General features: G+C 46.1%; 1 protein-coding gene across 1 annotated transcript in view; it reads left to right on the forward strand.

Moving 5' to 3' along the window:
* The window catches only part of LOC129834726 (genetic suppressor element 1-like), a 569,678-nt gene that overhangs the window by 274,910 nt on the left and 273,770 nt on the right, over positions 1-20,998 (forward strand). The window lies entirely within an intron of this gene.

The raw sequence follows: 20,998 nt of genomic DNA on the forward strand, positions 1-20,998 counted from the left end.
CTCTTGTCCCTGTAACAGTGATGTCTCAGAGCCATTCTCTAGTCCCAGAAACAGTGATGTCTCAGAGCCATTCTCTTGTCCCTCCTGTAACAGTGATGTCTCAGAGACATTCTCTTGTCCCTCATGTAACAGTGATGTCGCAGGCCCCTTCTCTAGTCCCTCATGTAACAGTGATGTCTCAGAACCATTCTCTTGTCCCAGAAACAGTGATGTCTCAGAACCATTCTCTTGTCCCTCCTGTAACAGTGATGTCTCAGAACCATTCTCTTGTCCCAGAAACAGTGATGTCTCAGAGCCATTCTCTTGTCCCAGAAACAGTGATGTTTCAGAACCATTCTCTTGTCCCTCATGTAACAGTGATGTCTCAGAACCATTCTCTTGTCCCTCATGTAACAGTGATGTCTCAGAACCATTCTCTTGTCCCTCATGTAACAGTGATGTCTCAGAACCATTCTCTTGTCCCTCATGTAACAGTGATGTCTCAGAACCATTCTCTAGTCCCTCATGTAACAGTGATGTCTCAGAACCATTCTCTTGTCCAAGAAACAGTGATGTCTCAGAGCCATTCTCTAGTCCCAGAAACAGTGATGTCTCAGAACCATTTTCTTGTCCCAGAAACAGTGATGTCTCAGAGCCATTCTCTTGTCCCTCCTGTAACAGTGATGTCTCAGAGCCATTCTCTTGTCCCTCCTGTAACAGTGATGTCTCAGAGCCATTCTCTAGTCCCTCATGTAACAGTGATGTCTCAGAGCCATTCTCTTGTCCCAGAAACAGTGATGTCTCAGAACCATTCTCTAGTCCCTCATGTAACAGTGATGTCTCAGAACCATTCTCTAGTCCCTCATGTAACAGTGATGTCTCAGATCCATTCTCTTGTCCCTCCTGTAACAGTGATGTCTCAGAACCATTCTCTTGTCCCTCCTGTAACAGTGATGTCTCAGAACCATTCTCTTGTCCCAGAAACAGTGATGTCTCAGAGCCATGATCTTGTCCCTCCTGTAACAGTGATGTCTCAGAGCCATTCTCTTGTCCCAGAAACAGTGATGTCTCAGAGCCATGCTCTTGTCCCTCCTGTAACAGTGATGTCTCAGAGCCATTCTCTAGTCCCAGAAACAATGATGTCTCAGAGCCATTCTCTTGACCCAGAAACAGTGATGTCTCAGAGCCATTCTCTTGTCCCTGTAACAGTGATGTCTCAGAGCCATTCTCTAGTCCCAGAAACAGTGATGTCTCAGAGCCATTCTCTTGTCCCTCCTGTAACAGTGATGTCTCAGAGACATTCTCTTGTCCCTCATGTAACAGTGATGTCGCAGGCCCCTTCTCTAGTCCCTCATGTAACAGTGATGTCTCAGAACCATTCTCTTGTCCCAGAAACAGTGATGTCTCAGAACCATTCTCTTGTCCCTCCTGTAACAGTGATGTCTCAGAACCATTCTCTTGTCCCAGAAACAGTGATGTCTCAGAGCCATTCTCTTGTCCCAGAAACAGTGATGTTTCAGAACCATTCTCTTGTCCCTCATGTAACAGTGATGTCTCAGAACCATTCTCTTGTCCCTCATGTAACAGTGATGTCTCAGAACCATTCTCTTGTCCCTCATGTAACAGTGATGTCTCAGAACCATTCTCTTGTCCCTCATGTAACAGTGATGTCTCAGAACCATTCTCTAGTCCCTCATGTAACAGTGATGTCTCAGAACCATTCTCTTGTCCAAGAAACAGTGATGTCTCAGAGCCATTCTCTAGTCCCAGAAACAGTGATGTCTCAGAACCATTTTCTTGTCCCAGAAACAGTGATGTCTCAGAGCCATTCTCTTGTCCCTCCTGTAACAGTGATGTCTCAGAGCCATTCTCTTGTCCCTCCTGTAACAGTGATGTCTCAGAGCCATTCTCTAGTCCCTCATGTAACAGTGATGTCTCAGAGCCATTCTCTTGTCCCAGAAACAGTGATGTCTCAGCGCCATTCTCTTGCCCCAGAAACAGTGATGTCTCAGAGCCATTCTCTTGTCCCAGAAACAGTGATGTCTCAGAGCCATTCTCTTGACCCAGAAACAGTGATGTCTCAGAGCCATTCTCTTGTCCCAGAAACAGTGATGTCTCAGAACCATTCTCTAGTCCCAGAAACAGTGATGTCTCAGAGCCATTCTCTTGACTCAGAAACAGTGATGTCTCAGAGCCATTCTCTTGTCCCAGAAACAGTGATGTCTCAGAGCCATTCTCTAGTCCCTCATGTAACAGTGATGTCGCAGGCCCATTCTCTAGTCCCTCATGTAACAGTGATGTCTCAGAGCCATTCTCTTGTCCCAGAAACAGTGATGTCTCAGAGCCATTCTCTAGTCCCTCATGTAACAGTGATGTCGCAGGCCCATTCTCTAGTCCCTCATGTAACAGTGATGTCTCAGAGCCATTCTCTTGTCCCAGAAACAGTGATGTCTCAGAACCATTCTCTAGTCCCTCATGTAACAGTGATGTCTCAGAACCATTCTCTAGTCCCTCATGTAACAGTGATGTCTCAGATCCATTCTTTTGTCCCTCCTGTAACAGTGATGTCTCAGAACCATTCTCTTGTCCCTCCTGTAACAGTGATGTCTCAGAACCATTCTCTTCTCCCAGAAACAGTGATGTCTCAGAGCCATGATCTTGTCCCTCCTGTAACAGTGATGTCTCAGAGCCATTCTCTTGTCCCAGAAACAGTGATGTCTCAGAGCCATGCTCTTGTCCCTCCTGTAACAGTGATGTCTCAGAGCCATTCTCTAGTCCCAGAAACAATGATGTCTCAGAGCCATTCTCTTGACCCAGAAACAGTGATGTCTCAGAGCCATTCTCTTGTCCCTGTAACAGTGATGTCTCAGAGCCATTCTCTAGTCCCAGAAACAGTGATGTCTCAGAGCCATTCTCTTGTCCCTCCTGTAACAGTGATGTCTCAGAGACATTCTCTTGTCCCTCATGTAACAGTGATGTCGCAGGCCCCTTCTCTAGTCCCTCATGTAACAGTGATGTCTCAGAACCATTCTCTTGTCCCAGAAACAGTGATGTCTCAGAACCATTCTCTTGTCCCTCCTGTAACAGTGATGTCTCAGAACCATTCTCTTGTCCCAGAAACAGTGATGTCTCAGAGCCATTCTCTTGTCCCAGAAACAGTGATGTTTCAGAACCATTCTCTTGTCCCTCATGTAACAGTGATGTCTCAGAACCATTCTCTTGTCCCTCATGTAACAGTGATGTCTCAGAACCATTCTCTTGTCCCTCATGTAACAGTGATGTCTCAGAACCATTCTCTTGTCCCTCATGTAACAGTGATGTCTCAGAACCATTCTCTAGTCCCTCATGTAACAGTGATGTCTCAGAACCATTCTCTTGTCCAAGAAACAGTGATGTCTCAGAGCCATTCTCTAGTCCCAGAAACAGTGATGTCTCAGAACCATTTTCTTGTCCCAGAAACAGTGATGTCTCAGAGCCATTCTCTTGTCCCTCCTGTAACAGTGATGTCTCAGAGCCATTCTCTTGTCCCTCCTGTAACAGTGATGTCTCAGAGCCATTCTCTAGTCCCTCATGTAACAGTGATGTCTCAGAGCCATTCTCTTGTCCCAGAAACAGTGATGTCTCAGCGCCATTCTCTTGTCCCAGAAACAGTGATGTCTCAGAGCCATTCTCTTGTCCCAGAAACAGTGATGTCTCAGAACCATTCTCTAGTCCCAGAAACAGTGATGTCTCAGAGCCATTCTCTTGACTCAGAAACAGTGATGTCTCAGAGCCATTCTCTTGTCCCAGAAACAGTGATGTCTCAGAGCCATTCTCTTGTCCCTCCTGTAACAGTGATGTCTCAGAGCCATTCTCTTGTCCCTCATGTAACAGTGATGTCGCAGGCCCATTCTCTAGTCCCTCATGTAACAGTGATGTCTCAGAGCCATTCTCTTGTCCCAGAAACAGTGATGTCTCAGAACCATTCTCTAGTCCCTCATGTAACAGTGATGTCTCAGAACCATCCTCTTGTCCCAGAAACAATGATGTCTCAGAACCATTCTCTAGTCCCAGAAACAGTGATGTCTCAGAGCCATTCTCTTGTCCCAGAAACAGTGATGTCTCGGAGCCATTCTCTTGTCCCTCCTGTAACAGTGATGTCTCAGAGCCATTCTCTTGTCCCAGAAACAGTGATGTCTCAGAGCCATGCTCTTGTCCCTCCTGTAACAGTGATGTCTCAGAGCCATTCTCTTGTCCCAGAAACAGTGATGTCTCAGAGCCATTCTCTTGTCCCAGAAACAGTGATGTCTCAGAGCCATTCTCTAGTCCCAGAAACAGTGATGTCTCAGAGCCATTCTCTTGTCCCAGAAACAGTGATGTCTCAGAGCCATTCTCTTGTCCCAGAAACAGTGATGTCTCAGAGCCATTCTCTTGTCCCTCCTGTAACAGTGATGTCTTAGAGCCATTCTCTAGTCCCAGAAACAGTGATGTCTCAGAGCCATTCTCTTGTCCCAGAAACAGTGATGTCTCAGAGCCATTCTCTTGTCCCAGAAACAGTGATGTCTCAGAGCCATTCTCTTGTCCCAGAAACAGTGATGTCTCAGAGCCATTCTTGTCCCAGAAACAGTGATGTCTCAGAGCCATTCTCTTGTCCCTCCTGTAACAGTGATGTCTCAGAGCCATTCTCTAGTCCCAGAAACAGTGATGTCTCAGAGCCATTCTCTTGTCCCTCATGTAACAGTGATGTCGCAGGCCCATTCTCTAGTCCCTCATGTAACAGTGATGTCTCAGAGCCATTCTCTTGTCCCAGAAACAGTGATGTCTCAGAGCCATTCTCTTGTCCCTCCTGTAACAGTGATGTCTCAGAGCCATTCTCTTGTCCCAGAAACAGTGATGTCGCAGGCCCATTCTCTAGTCCCTCATGTAACAGTGATGTCTCAGAGCCATTCTCTTGTCCCAGAAACAGTGATGTCTCAGAGCCATTCTCTTGTCCCAGAAACAGTGATGTCTCAGAGCCATTCTCTTGTCCCAGAAACAGTAATGTCTCAGAACCATTCTCTAGTCCCTCCTGTAACAGTGATGTCTCAGAGCCATTCTCTTGTCCCAGAAACAGTGATGTCTCAGAACCATTCTCTTGTCCCTCCTGTAACAGTGATGTCTCAGAACCATTCTCTTGTCCCAGAAACAGTGATGTCTCAGAGCCATTCTCTTGTCCCTCCTGTAACAGTGATGTCTCAGAGCCATACTCTTGTCCCAGAAACAGTGATGTCTCAGAACCATTCTCTTGTCCCAGAAACAGTGATGTCTCAGAGCCATTCTCTTGTCCCTCCTGTAACAGTGATGTCTCAGAGCCATTCTCTTGTCCCAGAAACAGTGATGTCTCAGAACCATTCTCTTGTCCCTCCTGTATCAGTGATGTCTCAGAACCATTCTCTAGTCCCTCCTGTAACAGTGATGTCTCAGAGCCATTCTCTTGTCCCAGAAACAGTGATGTCTCAGAACCATTCTCTAGTCCCTCATGTAACAGTGATGTCTCAGAGCCATTCTCTTGTCCCTCCTGTAACAGTGATGTCTCAGAACCATTCTCTTGTCCCTCCTGTAACAGTGATGTCTCAGAGCCATTCTCTTGTCCCAGAAACAGTGATGTCTCAGAACCATTCTCTTGTCCCAGAAACAGTGATGTCTCAGAACCATTCTCTAGTCCCTCATGTAACAGTGATGTCTCAGAGCCATTCTCTTGTCCCTCATGTAACAGTGATGTCTCAGAACCATTATCTAGTCCCTCATGTAACAGTGATGTCTCAGAACCATTCTCTTGTCCCAGAAACAGTGATGTCTCAGAACCATTCTCTAGTCCCTCATGTAACAGTGATGTCTCAGAACCATTCTCTTGTCCCAGAAACAGTGATGTCTCAGAACCATTCTCTAGTCCCTCATGTAACAGTGATGTTTCAGAACCATTCTCTAGTCCCTCATGTAACAGTGATGTCTCAGAACCATTCTCTAGTCCCTCCTGTAACAGTGATGTCCCAGAACCATTCTCTTGTCCCTCCTGTAACAGTGATGTCTCAGAACCATTCTCTAGTCCCTCCTGTAACAGTGATGTCTCAGAGCCATTCTCTAGTCCCTCATGTAACAGTGATGTCTCAGAGCCATTCTCTTGTCCCTCCTGTAACAGTGATGTCTCAGAACCATTCTCTTGTCCCTCCTGTAACAGTGATGTCTCAGAGCCATTCTCTTGTCCCAGAAACAGTGATGTCTCAGAACCATTCTCTTGTCCCAGAAACAGTGATGTCTCAGAACCATTCTCTAGTCCCTCATGTAACAGTGATGTCTCAGAGCCATTCTCTTGTCCCTCATGTAACAGTGATGTCTCAGAACCATTCTCTAGTCCCTCATGTAACAGTGATGTCTCAGAACCATTCTCTTGTCCCAGAAACAGTGATGTCTCAGAACCATTCTCTAGTCCCTCATGTAACAGTGATGTCTCAGAACCATTCTCTTGTCCCAGAAACAGTGATGTCTCAGAACCATTCTCTAGTCCCTCATGTAACAGCAATGTTTCAGAACCATTCTCTAGTCCCTCATGTAACAGTGATGTCTCAGAGCCATTCTCTAGTCCCTCATGTAACAGTGATGTCTCAGAGCCATTCTCTAGTCCCAGAAACAGTGATGTCTCAGAGCCATGCTCTTGTCCCTCCTGTAACAGTGATGTCTCAGAGCCATTCTCTAGTCCCAGAAACAGTGATGTCTCAGAACCATTCTCTTGTCCCAGAAACAGTGATGTCTCAGAGCCATTCTCTTGACCCAGAAACAGTGATGTCTCAGAGCCATTCTCTTGTCCCAGAAACAGTGATGTCTCAGAGCCATTCTCTAGTCCCAGAAACAGTGATGTCTCAGAACCATTCTCTAGTCCCTCATGTAACAGTGATGTCGCAGGCCCATTCTCTAGTCCCTCATGTAACAGTGATGTCTCAGAGCCATTCTCTAGTCCCAGAAACAGTGATGTCTCAGAGCCATTCTCTTGTCCCTCCTGTAACAGTGATGTCTCAGAGCCATTCTCTTGTCCCTCATGTAACAGTGGTGTCGCAGGCCCATTCTCTAGTCCCTCATGTAACAGTGATGTCTCAGAGCCATTCTCTTGTCCCAGAAACAGTGATGTCTCAGAACCATTCTCTAGTCCCTCATGTAACAGTGATGTCTCAGAACCATTCTCTTGTCCCAGAAACAGTGATGTCTCAGAGCCATTCTCTTGTCCCTCCTGTAACAGTGATGTCTCAGAGCCATTCTCTTGTCCCAGAAACAGTGATGTCTCAGAGCCATTCTCTTGTCCCTCCTGTAACAGTGATGTCTCAGAGCCATTCTCTAGTCCCTCATGTAACAGTGATGTCTCAGAACCATTCTCTAGTCCCTCATGTAACATTGATGTCTCAGAACCATTCTCTTGTCCCAGTAACAGTGATGTCTCAGAACCATTCTCTAGTCCCTCATGTAACAGTGATGTTTCAGAACCATTCTCTAGTCCCTCATGTAACAGTGGTGTCTCAGAACCATTCTCTAGTCCCTCCTGTAACAGTGATGTCCCAGAACCATTCTCTTGTCCCTCCTGTAACAGTGATGTCTCAGAACCATTCTCTTGTCCCTCCTGTAACAGTGATGTCTCAGAGCCATTCTCTAGTCCCTCATGTAACAGTGATGTCTCAGAGCCATTCTCTTGTCCCTCCTGTAACAGTGATGTCTCAGAACCATTCTCTTGTCCCTCCTGTAACAGTGATGTCTCAGAGCCATTCTCTTGTCCCAGAAACAGTGATGTCTCAGAACCATTCTCTTGTCCCAGAAACAGTGATGTCTCAGAACCATTTTCTAGTCCCTCATGTAACAGTGATGTCTCAGAGCCATTCTCTTGTCCCTCATGTAACAGTGATGTCTCAGAACCATTCTCTAGTCCCTCATGTAACAGTGATGTCTCAGAACCATTCTCTTGTCCCAGAAACAGTGATGTCTCAGAACCATTCTCTAGTCCCTCATGTAACAGTGATGTCTCAGAACCATTCTCTTGTCCCAGAAACAGTGATGTCTCAGAACCATTCTCTAGTCCCTCATGTAACAGCAATGTTTCAGAACCATTCTCTAGTCCCTCATGTAACAGTGATGTCTCAGAGCCATTCTCTAGTCCCTCATGTAACAGTGATGTCTCAGAGCCATTCTCTAGTCCCAGAAACAGTGATGTCTCAGAGCCATGCTCTTGTCCCTCCTGTAACAGTGATGTCTCAGAGCCATTCTCTAGTCCCAGAAACAGTGATGTCTCAGAACCATTCTCTTGTCCCAGAAACAGTGATGTCTCAGAGCCATTCTCTTGACCCAGAAACAGTGATGTCTCAGAGCCATTCTCTTGTCCCAGAAACAGTGATGTCTCAGAGCCATTCTCTAGTCCCAGAAACAGTGATGTCTCAGAACCATTCTCTAGTCCCTCATGTAACAGTGATGTCGCAGGCCCATTCTCTAGTCCCTCATGTAACAGTGATGTCTCAGAGCCATTCTCTTGTCCCTCATGTAACAGTGATGTCTCAGAACCATTCTCTAGTCCCTCATGTAACAGTGATGTCTCAGAACCATTCTCTTGTCCCAGAAACAGTGATGTCTCAGAACCATTCTCTAGTCCCTCATGTAACAGTGATGTCTCAGAGCCATTCTCTAGTCCCAGAAACAGTGATGTCTCAGAGCCATGCTCTTGTCCCTCCTGTAACAGTGATGTCTCAGAGCCATTCTCTAGTCCCAGAAACAGTGATGTCTCAGAACCATTCTCTTGTCCCAGAAACAGTGATGTCTCAGAGCCATTCTCTTGACCCAGAAACAGTGATGTCTCAGAGCCATTCTCTTGTCCCAGAAACAGTGATGTCTCAGAGCCATTCTCTAGTCCCAGAAACAGTGATGTCTCAGAACCATTCTCTAGTCCCTCATGTAACAGTGATGTCGCAGGCCCATTCCCTAGTCCCTCATGTAACAGTGATGTCTCAGAGCCATTCTCTTGTCCCTCATGTAACAGTGATGTCTCAGAACCATTCTCTAGTCCCTCATGTAACAGTGATGTCTCAGAACCATTCTCTTGTCCCAGAAACAGTGATGTCTCAGAACCATTCTCTAGTCCCTCATGTAACAGTGATGTCTCAGAACCATTCTCTTGTCCCAGAAACAGTGATGTCTCAGAACCATTCTCTAGTCCCTCATGTAACAACAATGTTTCAGAACCATTCTCTAGTCCCTCATGTAACAGTGATGTCTCAGAGCCATTCTCTAGTCCCTCATGTAACAGTGATGTCTCAGAGCCATTCTCTAGTCCCAGAAACAGTGATGTCTCAGAGCCATGCTCTTGTCCCTCCTGTAACAGTGATGTCTCAGAGCCATTCTCTAGTCCCAGAAACAGTGATGTCTCAGAACCATTCTCTTGTCCCAGAAACAGTGATGTCTCAGAGCCATTCTCTTGACCCAGAAACAGTGATGTCTCAGAGCCATTCTCTTGTCCCAGAAACAGTGATGTCTCAGAGCCATTCTCTAGTCCCAGAAACAGTGATGTCTCAGAACCATTCTCTAGTCCGTCATGTAACAGTGATGTCGCAGGCCCATTCTCTAGTCCCTCATGTAACAGTGATGTCTCAGAGCCATTCTCTAGTCCCAGAAACAGTGATGTCTCAGAGCCATTCTCTTGTCCCTCCTGTAACAGTGATGTCTCAGAGCCATTCTCTTGTCCCTCATGTAACAGTGGTGTCGCAGGCCCATTCTCTAGTCCCTCATGTAACAGTGATGTCTCAGAGCCATTCTCTTGTCCCAGAAACAGTGATGTCTCAGAGCCATTCTCTTGTCCCTCCTGTAACAGTGATGTCTCAGAGCCATTCTCTTGTCCCAGAAACAGTGATGTCTCAGAGCCATTCTCTTGTCCCTCCTGTAACAGTGATGTCTCAGAGCCATTCTCTAGTCCCTCATGTAACAGTGATGTCTCAGAACCATTCTCTAGTCCCTCATGTAACATTGATGTCTCAGAACCATTCTCTTGTCCCAGTAACAGTGATGTCTCAGAACCATTCTCTAGTCCCTCATGTAACAGTGATGTTTCAGAACCATTCTCTAGTCCCTCATGTAACAGTGATGTCTCAGAACCATTCTCTAGTCCCTCCTGTAACAGTGATGTCCCAGAACCATTCTCTTGTCCCTCCTGTAACAGTGATGTCTCAGAACCATTCTCTTGTCCCTCCTGTAACAGTGATGTCTCAGAGCCATTCTCTAGTCCCTCATGTAACAGTGATGTCTCAGAGCCATTCTCTTGTCCCTACTGTAACAGTGATGTCTCAGAACCATTCTCTTGTCCCTCCTGTAACAGTGATGTCTCAGAGCCATTCTCTTGTCCCAGAAACAGTGATGTCTCAGAACCATTCTCTTGTCCCAGAAACAGTGATGTCTCAGAACCATTTTCTAGTCCCTCATGTAACAGTGATGTCTCAGAGCCATTCTCTTGTCCCTCATGTAACAGTGATGTCTCAGAACCATTCTCTAGTCCCTCATGTAACAGTGATGTCTCAGAACCATTCTCTTGTCCCAGAAACAGTGATGTCTCAGAACCATTCTCTAGTCCCTCATGTAACAGTGATGTCTCAGAACCATTCTCTTGTCCCAGAAACAGTGATGTCTCAGAACCATTCTCTAGTCCCTCATGTAACAGCAATGTTTCAGAACCATTCTCTAGTCCCTCATGTAACAGTGATGTCTCAGAGCCATTCTCTAGTCCCTCATGTAACAGTGATGTCTCAGAGCCATTCTCTAGTCCCAGAAACAGTGATGTCTCAGAGCCATTCTCTTGTCCCTCCTGTAACAGTGATGTCTCAGAGCCATTCTCTTGTCCCTCATGTAACAGTGATGCCGCAGGCCCATTCTCTAGTCCCTCATGTAACAGTGATGTCTCAGAGCCATTCTCTTGTCCCAGAAACAGTGATGTCTCAGAACCATTCTCTAGTCCCTCATGTAACAGTGATGTCTCAGAACCATTCTCTTGTCCCAGAAACAGTGATGTCTCAGAGCCATTCTCTTGTCCCTCCTGTAACAGTGATGTCTCAGAGCCATTCTCTTGTCCCAGACACAGTGATGTCTCAGAGCCATTCTCTTGTCCCTCCTGTAACAGTGATGTCTCAGAGCCATTCTCTAGTCCCTCATGTAACAGTGATGTCTCAGAACCATTCTCTAGTCCCAGAAACAGTGATGTCTCAGAGCCATGCTCTTGTCCCTCCTGTAACAGTGATGTCTCAGAGCCATTCTCTAGTCCCAGAAACAGTGATGTCTCAGAACCATTCTCTTGTCCCAGAAACAGTGATGTCTCAGAGCCATTCTCTTTACCCAGAAACAGTGATGTCTCAGAGCCATTCTCTTGTCCCAGAAACAGTGATGTCTCAGAGCCATTCTCTAGTCCCAGAAACAGTGATGTCTCAGAACCATTCTCTAGTCCCTCATGTAACAGTGATGTCGCAGGCCCATTCTCTAGTCCCTCATGTAACAGTGATGTCTCAGAGCCATTCTCTTGTCCCTCATGTAACAGTGATGTCTCAGAACCATTCTCTAGTCCCTCATGTAACAGTGATGTCTCAGAACCATTCTCTTGTCCCAGAAACAGTGATGTCTCAGAACCATTCTCTAGTCCCTCATGTAACAGTGATGTCTCAGAACCATTCTCTTGTCCCAGAAACAGTGATGTCTCAGAACCATTCTCTAGTCCCTCATGTAACAACAATGTTTCAGAACCATTCTCTAGTCCCTCATGTAACAGTGATGTCTCAGAGCCATTCTCTAGTCCCTCATGTAACAGTGATGTCTCAGAGCCATTCTCTAGTCCCAGAAACAGTGATGTCTCAGAGCCATGCTCTTGTCCCTCCTGTAACAGTGATGTCTCAGAGCCATTCTCTAGTCCCAGAAACAGTGATGTCTCAGAACCATTCTCTTGTCCCAGAAACAGTGATGTCTCAGAGCCATTCTCTTGACCCAGAAACAGTGATGTCTCAGAGCCATTCTCTTGTCCCAGAAACAGTGATGTCTCAGAGCCATTCTCTAGTCCCAGAAACAGTGATGTCTCAGAACCATTCTCTAGTCCCTCATGTAACAGTGATGTCGCAGGCCCATTCTCTAGTCCCTCATGTAACAGTGATGTCTCAGAGCCATTCTCTAGTCCCAGAAACAGTGATGTCTCAGAGCCATTCTCTTGTCCCTCCTGTAACAGTGATGTCTCAGAGCCATTCTCTTGTCCCTCATGTAACAGTGGTGTCGCAGGCCCATTCTCTAGTCCCTCATGTAACAGTGATGTCTCAGAGCCATTCTCTTGTCCCAGAAACAGTGATGTCTCAGAGCCATTCTCTTGTCCCTCCTGTAACAGTGATGTCTCAGAGCCATTCTCTTGTCCCAGAAACAGTGATGTCTCAGAGCCATTCTCTTGTCCCTCCTGTAACAGTGATGTCTCAGAGCCATTCTCTAGTCCCTCATGTAACAGTGATGTCTCAGAACCATTCTCTAGTCCCTCATGTAACATTGATGTCTCAGAACCATTCTCTTGTCCCAGTAACAGTGATGTCTCAGAACCATTCTCTAGTCCCTCATGTAACAGTGATGTTTCAGAACCATTCTCTAGTCCCTCATGTAACAGTGATGTCTCAGAACCATTCTCTAGTCCCTCCTGTAACAGTGATGTCCCAGAACCATTCTCTTGTCCCTCCTGTAACAGTGATGTCTCAGAACCATTCTCTTGTCCCTCCTGTAACAGTGATGTCTCAGAGCCATTCTCTAGTCCCTCATGTAACAGTGATGTCTCAGAGCCATTCTCTTGTCCCTACTGTAACAGTGATGTCTCAGAACCATTCTCTTGTCCCTCCTGTAACAGTGATGTCTCAGAGCCATTCTCTTGTCCCAGAAACAGTGATGTCTCAGAACCATTCTCTTGTCCCAGAAACAGTGATGTCTCAGAACCATTTTCTAGTCCCTCATGTAACAGTGATGTCTCAGAGCCATTCTCTTGTCCCTCATGTAACAGTGATGTCTCAGAACCATTCTCTAGTCCCTCATGTAACAGTGATGTCTCAGAACCATTCTCTTGTCCCAGAAACAGTGATGTCTCAGAACCATTCTCTAGTCCCTCATGTAACAGTGATGTTTCAGAACCATTCTCTTGTCCCAGAAACAGTGATGTCTCAGAACCATTCTCTAGTCCCTCATGTAACAGCAATGTTTCAGAACCATTCTCTAGTCCCTCATGTAACAGTGATGTCTCAGAGCCATTCTCTAGTCCCTCATGTAACAGTGATGTCTCAGAGCCATTCTCTAGTCCCAGAAACAGTGATGTCTCAGAGCCATTCTCTTGTCCCTCCTGTAACAGTGATGTCTCAGAGCCATTCTCTTGTCCCTCATGTAACAGTGATGCCGCAGGCCCATTCTCTAGTCCCTCATGTAACAGTGATGTCTCAGAGCCATTCTCGTGTCCCAGAAACAGTGATGTCTCAGAACCATTCTCTAGTCCCTCATGTAACAGTGATGTCTCAGAACCATTCTCTTGTCCCAGAAACAGTGATGTCTCAGAGCCATTCTCTTGTCCCTCCTGTAACAGTGATGTCTCAGAGCCATTCTCTTGTCCCAGAAACAGTGATGTCTCAGAGCCATTCTCTTGTCCCTCCTGTAACAGTGATGTCTCAGAGCCATTCTCTAGTCCCTCATGTAACAGTGATGTCTCAGAACCATTCTCTAGTCCCTCATGTAACATTGATGTCTCAGAACCATTCTCTTGTCCCAGTAACAGTGATATCTCAGAACCATTCTCTAGTCCCTCATGTAACAGTGATGTCTCAGAACCATTCTCTTGTCCCTCCTGTAACAGTGATGTCTCAGAGCCATTCTCTAGTCCCTCATGTAACAGTGATGTCTCAGAACCATTCTCTAGTCCCTCCTGTAACAGTGATGTCTCAGAACCATTCTCTTGTCCCAGTAACAGTGATGTCTCAGAACCATTCTCTTGTCCCAGAAACAGTGATGTCTCAGAGCCATTCTCTTGTCCCAGAAACAGTGATGTCTCAGAGCCATTCTCTAGTCCCAGAAACAGTGATGTCTCAGAACCATTCTCTAGTCCCTCATGTAACAGTGATGTCGCAGGCCCATTCTCTAGTCCCTCATGTAACAGTGATGTCTCAGAGCCATTCTCTTGTCCCTCATGTAACAGTGATGTCTCAGAACCATTCTCTAGTCCCTCATGTAACAGTGATGTCTCAGAACCATTCTCTTGTCCCAGAAACAGTGATGTCTCAGAACCATTCTCTAGTCCCTCATGTAACAGTGATGTCTCAGAACCATTCTCTTGTCCCAGAAACAGTGATGTCTCAGAATCATTCTCTAGTCCCTCATGTAACAACAATGTTTCAGAACCATTCTCTAGTCCCTCATGTAACAGTGATGTCTCAGAGCCATTCTCTAGTCCCTCATGTAACAGTGATGTCTCAGAGCCATTCTCTAGTCCCAGAAACAGTGATGTCTCAGAGCCATGCTCTTGTCCCTCCTGTAACAGTGATGTCTCAGAGCCATTCTCTAGTCCCAGAAACAGTGATGTCTCAGAACCATTCTCTTGTCCCAGAAACAGTGATGTCTCAGAGCCATTCTCTTGACCCAGAAACAGTGATGTCTCAGAGCCATTCTCTTGTCCCAGAAACAGTGATGTCTCAGAGCCATTCTCTAGTCCCAGAAACAGTGATGTCTCAGAACCATTCTCTAGTCCGTCATGTAACAGTGATGTCGCAGGCCCATTCTCTAGTCCCTCATGTAACAGTGATGTCTCAGAGCCATTCTCTAGTCCCAGAAACAGTGATGTCTCAGAGCCATTCTCTTGTCCCTCCTGTAACAGTGATGTCTCAGAGCCATTCTCTTGTCCCTCATGTAACAGTGGTGTCGCAGGCCCATTCTCTAGTCCCTCATGTAACAGTGATGTCTCAGAGCCATTCTCTTGTCCCAGAAACAGTGATGTCTCAGAGCCATTCTCTTGTCCCTCCTGTAACAGTGATGTCTCAGAGCCATTCTCTTGTCCCAGAAACAGTGATGTCTCAGAGCCATTCTCTTGTCCCTCCTGTAACAGTGATGTCTCAGAGCCATTCTCTAGTCCCTCATGTAACAGTGATGTCTCAGAACCATTCTCTAGTCCCTCATGTAACATTGATGTCTCAGAACCATTCTCTTGTCCCAGTAACAGTGATGTCTCAGAACCATTCTCTAGTCCCTCATGTAACAGTGATGTTTCAGAACCATTCTCTAGTCCCTCATGTAACAGTGATGTCTCAGAACCATTCTCTAGTCCCTCCTGTAACAGTGATGTCCCAGAACCATTCTCTTGTCCCTCCTGTAACAGTGATGTCTCAGAACCATTCTCTTGTCCCTCCTGTAACAGTGATGTCTCAGAGCCATTCTCTAGTCCCTCATGTAACAGTGATGTCTCAGAGCCATTCTCTTGTCCCTACTGTAACAGTGATGTCTCAGAACCATTCTCTTGTCCCTCCTGTAACAGTGATGTCTCAGAGCCATTCTCTTGTCCCAGAAACAGTGATGTCTCAGAACCATTCTCTTGTCCCAGAAACAGTGATGTCTCAGAACCATTTTCTAGTCCCTCATGTAACAGTGATGTCTCAGAGCCATTCTCTTGTCCCTCATGTAACAGTGATGTCTCAGAACCATTCTCTAGTCCCTCATGTAACAGTGATGTCTCAGAACCATTCTCTTCTCCCAGAAACAGTGATGTCTCAGAACCATTCTCTAGTCCCTCATGTAACAGCAATGTTTCAGAACCATTCTCTAGTCCCTCATGTAACAGTGATGTCTCAGAGCCATTCTCTAGTCCCTCATGTAACAGTGATGTCTCAGAGCCATTCTCTAGTCCCAGAAACAGTGATGTCTCAGAGCCATTCTCTTGTCCCTCCTGTAACAGTGATGTCTCAGAGCCATTCTCTTGTCCCTCATGTAACAGTGATGCCGCAGGCCCATTCTCTAGTCCCTCATGTAACAGTGATGTCTCAGAGCCATTCTCTTGTCCCAGAAACAGTGATGTCTCAGAACCATTCTCTAGTCCCTCATGTAACAGTGATGTCTCAGAACCATTCTCTTGTCCCAGAAACAGTGATGTCTCAGAGCCATTCTCTTGTCCCTCCTGTAACAGTGATGTCTCAGAGCCATTCTCTTGTCCCAGAAACAGTGATGTCTCAGAGCCATTCTCTTGTCCCTCCTGTAACAGTGATGTCTCAGAGCCATTCTCTAGTCCCTCATGTAACAGTGATGTCTCAGAACCATTCTCTAGTCCCAGAAACAGTGATGTCTCAGAGCCATGCTCTTGTCCCTCCTGTAACAGTGATGTCTCAGAGCCATTCTCTAGTCCCAGAAACAGTGATGTCTCAGAACCATTCTCTTGTCCCAGAAACAGTGATGTCTCAGAGCCATTCTCTTGACCCAGAAACAGTGATGTCTCAGAGCCATTCTCTTGTCCCAGAAACAGTGATGTCTCAGAGCCATTCTCTAGTCCCAGAAACAGTGATGTCTCAGAACCATTCTCTAGTCCCTCATGTAACAGTGATGTCGCAGGCCCATTCTCTAGTCCCTCATGTAACAGTGATGTCTCAGAGCCATTCTCTTGTCCCTCATGTAACAGTGATGTCTCAGAACCATTCTCTAGTCCCTCATGTAACAGTGATGTCTCAGAACCATTCTCTTGTCCCAGAAACAGTGATGTCTCAGAACCATTCTCTAGTCCCTCATGTAACAGTGATGTCTCAGAACCATTCTCTTGTCCCAGAAACAGTGATGTCTCAGAACCATTCTCTAGTCCCTCATGTAACAACAATGTTTCAGAACCATTCTCTAGTCCCTCATGTAACAGTGATGTCTCAGAGCCATTCTCTAGTCCCTCATGTAACAGTGATGTCTCAGAGCCATTCTCTAGTCCCAGAAACAGTGATGTCTCAGAGCCATGCTCTTGTCCCTCCTGTAACAGTGATGTCTCAGAGCCATTCTCTAGTCCCAGAAACAGTGATGTCTCAGAACCATTCTCTTGTCCCAGAAACAGTGATGTCTCAGAGCCATTCTCTTGACCCAGAAACAGTGATGTCTCAGAGCCATTCTCTTGTCCCAGAAACAGTGATGTCTCAGAGCCATTCTCTAGTCCCAGAAACAGTGATGTCTCAGAACCATTCTCTAGTCCCTCATGTAACAGTGATGTCGCAGGCCCATTCTCTAGTCCCTCATGTAACAGTGATGTCTCAGAGCCATTCTCTAGTCCCAGAAACAGTGATGTCTCAGAGCCATTCTCTTGTCCCTCCTGTAACAGTGATGTCTCAGAGCCATTCTCTTGTCCCTCATGTAACAGTGGTGTCGCAGGCCCATTCTCTAGTCCCTCATGTAACAGTGATGTCTCAGAGCCATTCTCTTGTCCCAGAAACAGTGATGTCTCAGAGCCATTCTCTTGTCCCTCCTGTAACAGTGATGTCTCAGAGCCATTCTCTTGTCCCAGAAACAGTGATGTCTCAGAGCCATTCTCTTGTCCCTCCTGTAACAGTGATGTCTCAGAGCCATTCTCTAGTCCCTCATGTAACAGTGATGTCTCAGAACCATTCTCTAGTCCCTCATGTAACATTGATGTCTCAGAACCATTCTCTTGTCCCAGTAACAGTGATGTCTCAGAACCATTCTCTAGTCCCTCATGTAACAGTGATGTTTCAGAACCATTCTCTAGTCCCTCATGTAACAGTGATGTCTCAGAACCATTCTCTAGTCCCTCCTGTAACAGTGATGTCCCAGAACCATTCTCTTGTCCCTCCTGTAACAGTGATGTCTCAGAACCATTCTCTTGTCCCTCCTGTAACAGTGATGTCTCAGAGCCATTCTCTAGTCCCTCATGTAACAGTGATGTCTCAGAGCCATTCTCTTGTCCCTACTGTAACAGTGATGTCTCAGAACCATTCTCTTGTCCCTCCTGTAACAGTGATGTCTCAGAGCCATTCTCTTGTCCCAGAAACAGTGATGTCTCAGAACCATTCTCTTGTCCCAGAAACAGTGATGTCTCAGAACCATTTTCTAGTCCCTCATGTAACAGTGATGTCTCAGAGCCATTCTCTTGTCCCTCATGTAACAGTGATGTCTCAGAACCATTCTCTAGTCCCTCATGTAACAGTGATGTCTCAGAACCATTCTCTTGTCCCAGAAACAGTGATGTCTCAGAACCATTCTCTAGTCCCTCATGTAACAGTGATGTCTCAGAACCATTCTCTTGTCCCAGAAACAGTGATGTCTCAGAACCATTCTCTAGTCCCTCATGTAACAGCAATGTTTCAGAACCATTCTCTAGTCCCTCATGTAACAGTGATGTCTCAGAGCCATTCTCTAGTCCCTCATGTAACAGTGATGTCTCAGAGCCATTCTCTAGTCCCAGAAACAGTGATGTCTCAGAGCCATTCTCTTGTCCCTCCTGTAACAGTGATGTCTCAGAGCCATTCTCTTGTCCCTCATGTAACAGTGATGCCGCAGGCCCATTCTCTAGTCCCTCATGTAACAGTGATGTCTCAGAGCCATTCTCGTGTCCCAGAAACAGTGATGTCTCAGAACCATTCTCTAGTCCCTCATGTAACAGTGATGTCTCAGAACCATTCTCTTGTCCCAGAAACAGTGATGTCTCAGATCCATTCTCTTGTCCCTCCTGTAACAGTGATGTCTCAGAGCCATTCTCTTGTCCCAGAAACAGTGATGTCTCAGAGCCATTCTCTTGTCCCTCCTGTAACAGTGATGTCTCAGAGCCATTCTCTAGTCCCTCATGTAACAGTGATGTCTCAGAACCATTCTCTAGTCCCTCATGTAACATTGATGTCTCAGAACCATTCTCTTGTCCCAGTAACAGTGATATCTCAGAACCATTCTCTAGTCCCTCATGTAACAGTGATGTCTCAGAACCATTCTCTTGTCCCTCCTGTAACAGTGATGTCTCAGAGCCATTCTCTAGTCCCTCATGTAACAGTGATGTCTCAGAACCATTCTCTAGTCCCTCCTGTAACAGTGATGTCTCAGAACCATTCTCTTGTCCCAGTAACAGTGATGTCTCAGAACCATTCTCTTGTCCCAGAAACAGTGATGTCTCAGAGCCATTCTCTTGTCCCTCCTGTAACAGTGATGTCTCAGAACCATTCTCTTGTCCCAGAAACAGTGACGTCTCAGAGCCATTCTCTTGTCCCAGAAACAGTGATGTCTCAGAGCCATTCTCTTGTCCCTCCTGTAACAGTGATGTCTCAGAACCATTCTCTTGTCCCAGAAACAGTGATGTCTCAGAGCCATTCTCTTGTCCCAGAAACAGTGATGTCTCAGAGCCATTCTCTTGTCCCAGAAACAGTGATGTCTCAGAACCATTCTCTTGTCCCAGAAACAGTGATGTCTCAGAGCCATTCTCTTGACCCAGAAACAGTGATGTCTCAGAGCCATTCTCTTGTCCCCCCTGTAACAGTGATGTCTCAGAACCATTCTCTAGTCCCAGAAACAGTGATGTCTCAGAGCCATTCTCTTGTCCCAGAAACAGTAATGTCTCAGAACCATTCTCTTGTCCCTCATGTAACAGTGATGTCTCAGAACCATTCTCTTGTCCCTCATGTAACAGTGATGTCTCAGAACCATTCTCTTGTCCCTCATGTAACAGTGATGTCTCAGAACCATTCTCTTGTCCCTCATGTAACAGTGATGTCTCAGAACCATTCTCTAGTCCCTCATGTAACAGTGATGTCTCAGAACCATTCTCTTGTCCAAGAAACAGTGATGTCTCAGAGCCATTCTCTAGTCCCAGAAACAGTGATGTCTCAGAACCATTCTCTTGTCCCAGAAACAGTGATGTCTCAGAGCCATTCTCTTGTCCCTCCTGTAACAGTGATGTCTCAGAGCCATTCTCTAGTCCCTCCTGTAACAGTGATGTCTCAGAGCCATTCTCTAGTCCCTCATGAAACAGTGATGTCTCAGAACCATTCTCTAGTCCCTCCTGTAACAGTGATGTCTCAGAGCCATTCTCTTGTCCCAGAAACAGTGATGTCTCAGAACCATTCTCTTGTCCCAGAAACAGTGATGTCTCAGAGCCATTCTCTAGTCCCTCCTGTAACAGTGATGTCTCAGAGCCATTCTCTAGTCCCTCATGTAACAGTGATGTCTCAGAACCATTCTCTTGTCCCAGTAACAGTGATGTCTCAGAGCCATTCTCTTGTCCCAGAAACAGTGATGTCTCAGAACCATTCTCTTGTCCCTCCTGTAACAGTGATGTCTCAGAACCATTCTCTTTTCCCTCCTGTAACAGTGATGTCTCAGAACCATTCTCTTGTCCCAGAAACAGTGATGTCTCAGAACCATTCTCTAGTCCCTCATGTAACAGTGATGTCTCAGAACCATTCTCTAGTCCCTCCTGTAACAGTGATGTCTCAGAGCCATTCTCTTGTCCCAGAAACAGTGATGTCTCAGAGCCATTCTCTTGTCCCTCCTGTAACAGTGATGTCTCAGAGACATTCTCTAGTCCCAGAAACAGTGATGTCTCAGAGCCATTCTCTTGTCCCAGAAACAGTGATGTCTCAGAGCCATTCTCTAGTCCCTCATGTAACAGTGATGTCGCAGGCCCATTCTCTAGTCCCTCATGTAACAGTGATGTCTCAGAGCCATTCTCTTGTCCCAGAAACAGTGATGTCTCAGAGCCATTCTCTAGTCCCTCATGTAACAGTGATGTCGCAGGCCCATTCTCTAGTCCCTCATGTAACAGTGATGTCTCAGAGCCATTCTCTTGTCCCAGAAACAGTGATGTCTCAGAACCATTCTCTTGTCCCTCCTGTAACAGTGATGTCTCAGAGCCATTCTCTTGTCCCAGAAACAGTGATGTCTCAGAGCCATTCTCTTGTCCCAGAAACAGTGATGTCTCAGAGCCATTCTCTAGTCCCAGAAACAGTGATGTCTCAGAGCCATTCTCTTGTCCCAGAAACAGTGATGT

This window comes from Salvelinus fontinalis, chromosome 35 (assembly GCF_029448725.1).
Source record: "Salvelinus fontinalis isolate EN_2023a chromosome 35, ASM2944872v1, whole genome shotgun sequence".
NCBI classification, from domain to species: domain Eukaryota; kingdom Metazoa; phylum Chordata; class Actinopteri; order Salmoniformes; family Salmonidae; genus Salvelinus; species Salvelinus fontinalis.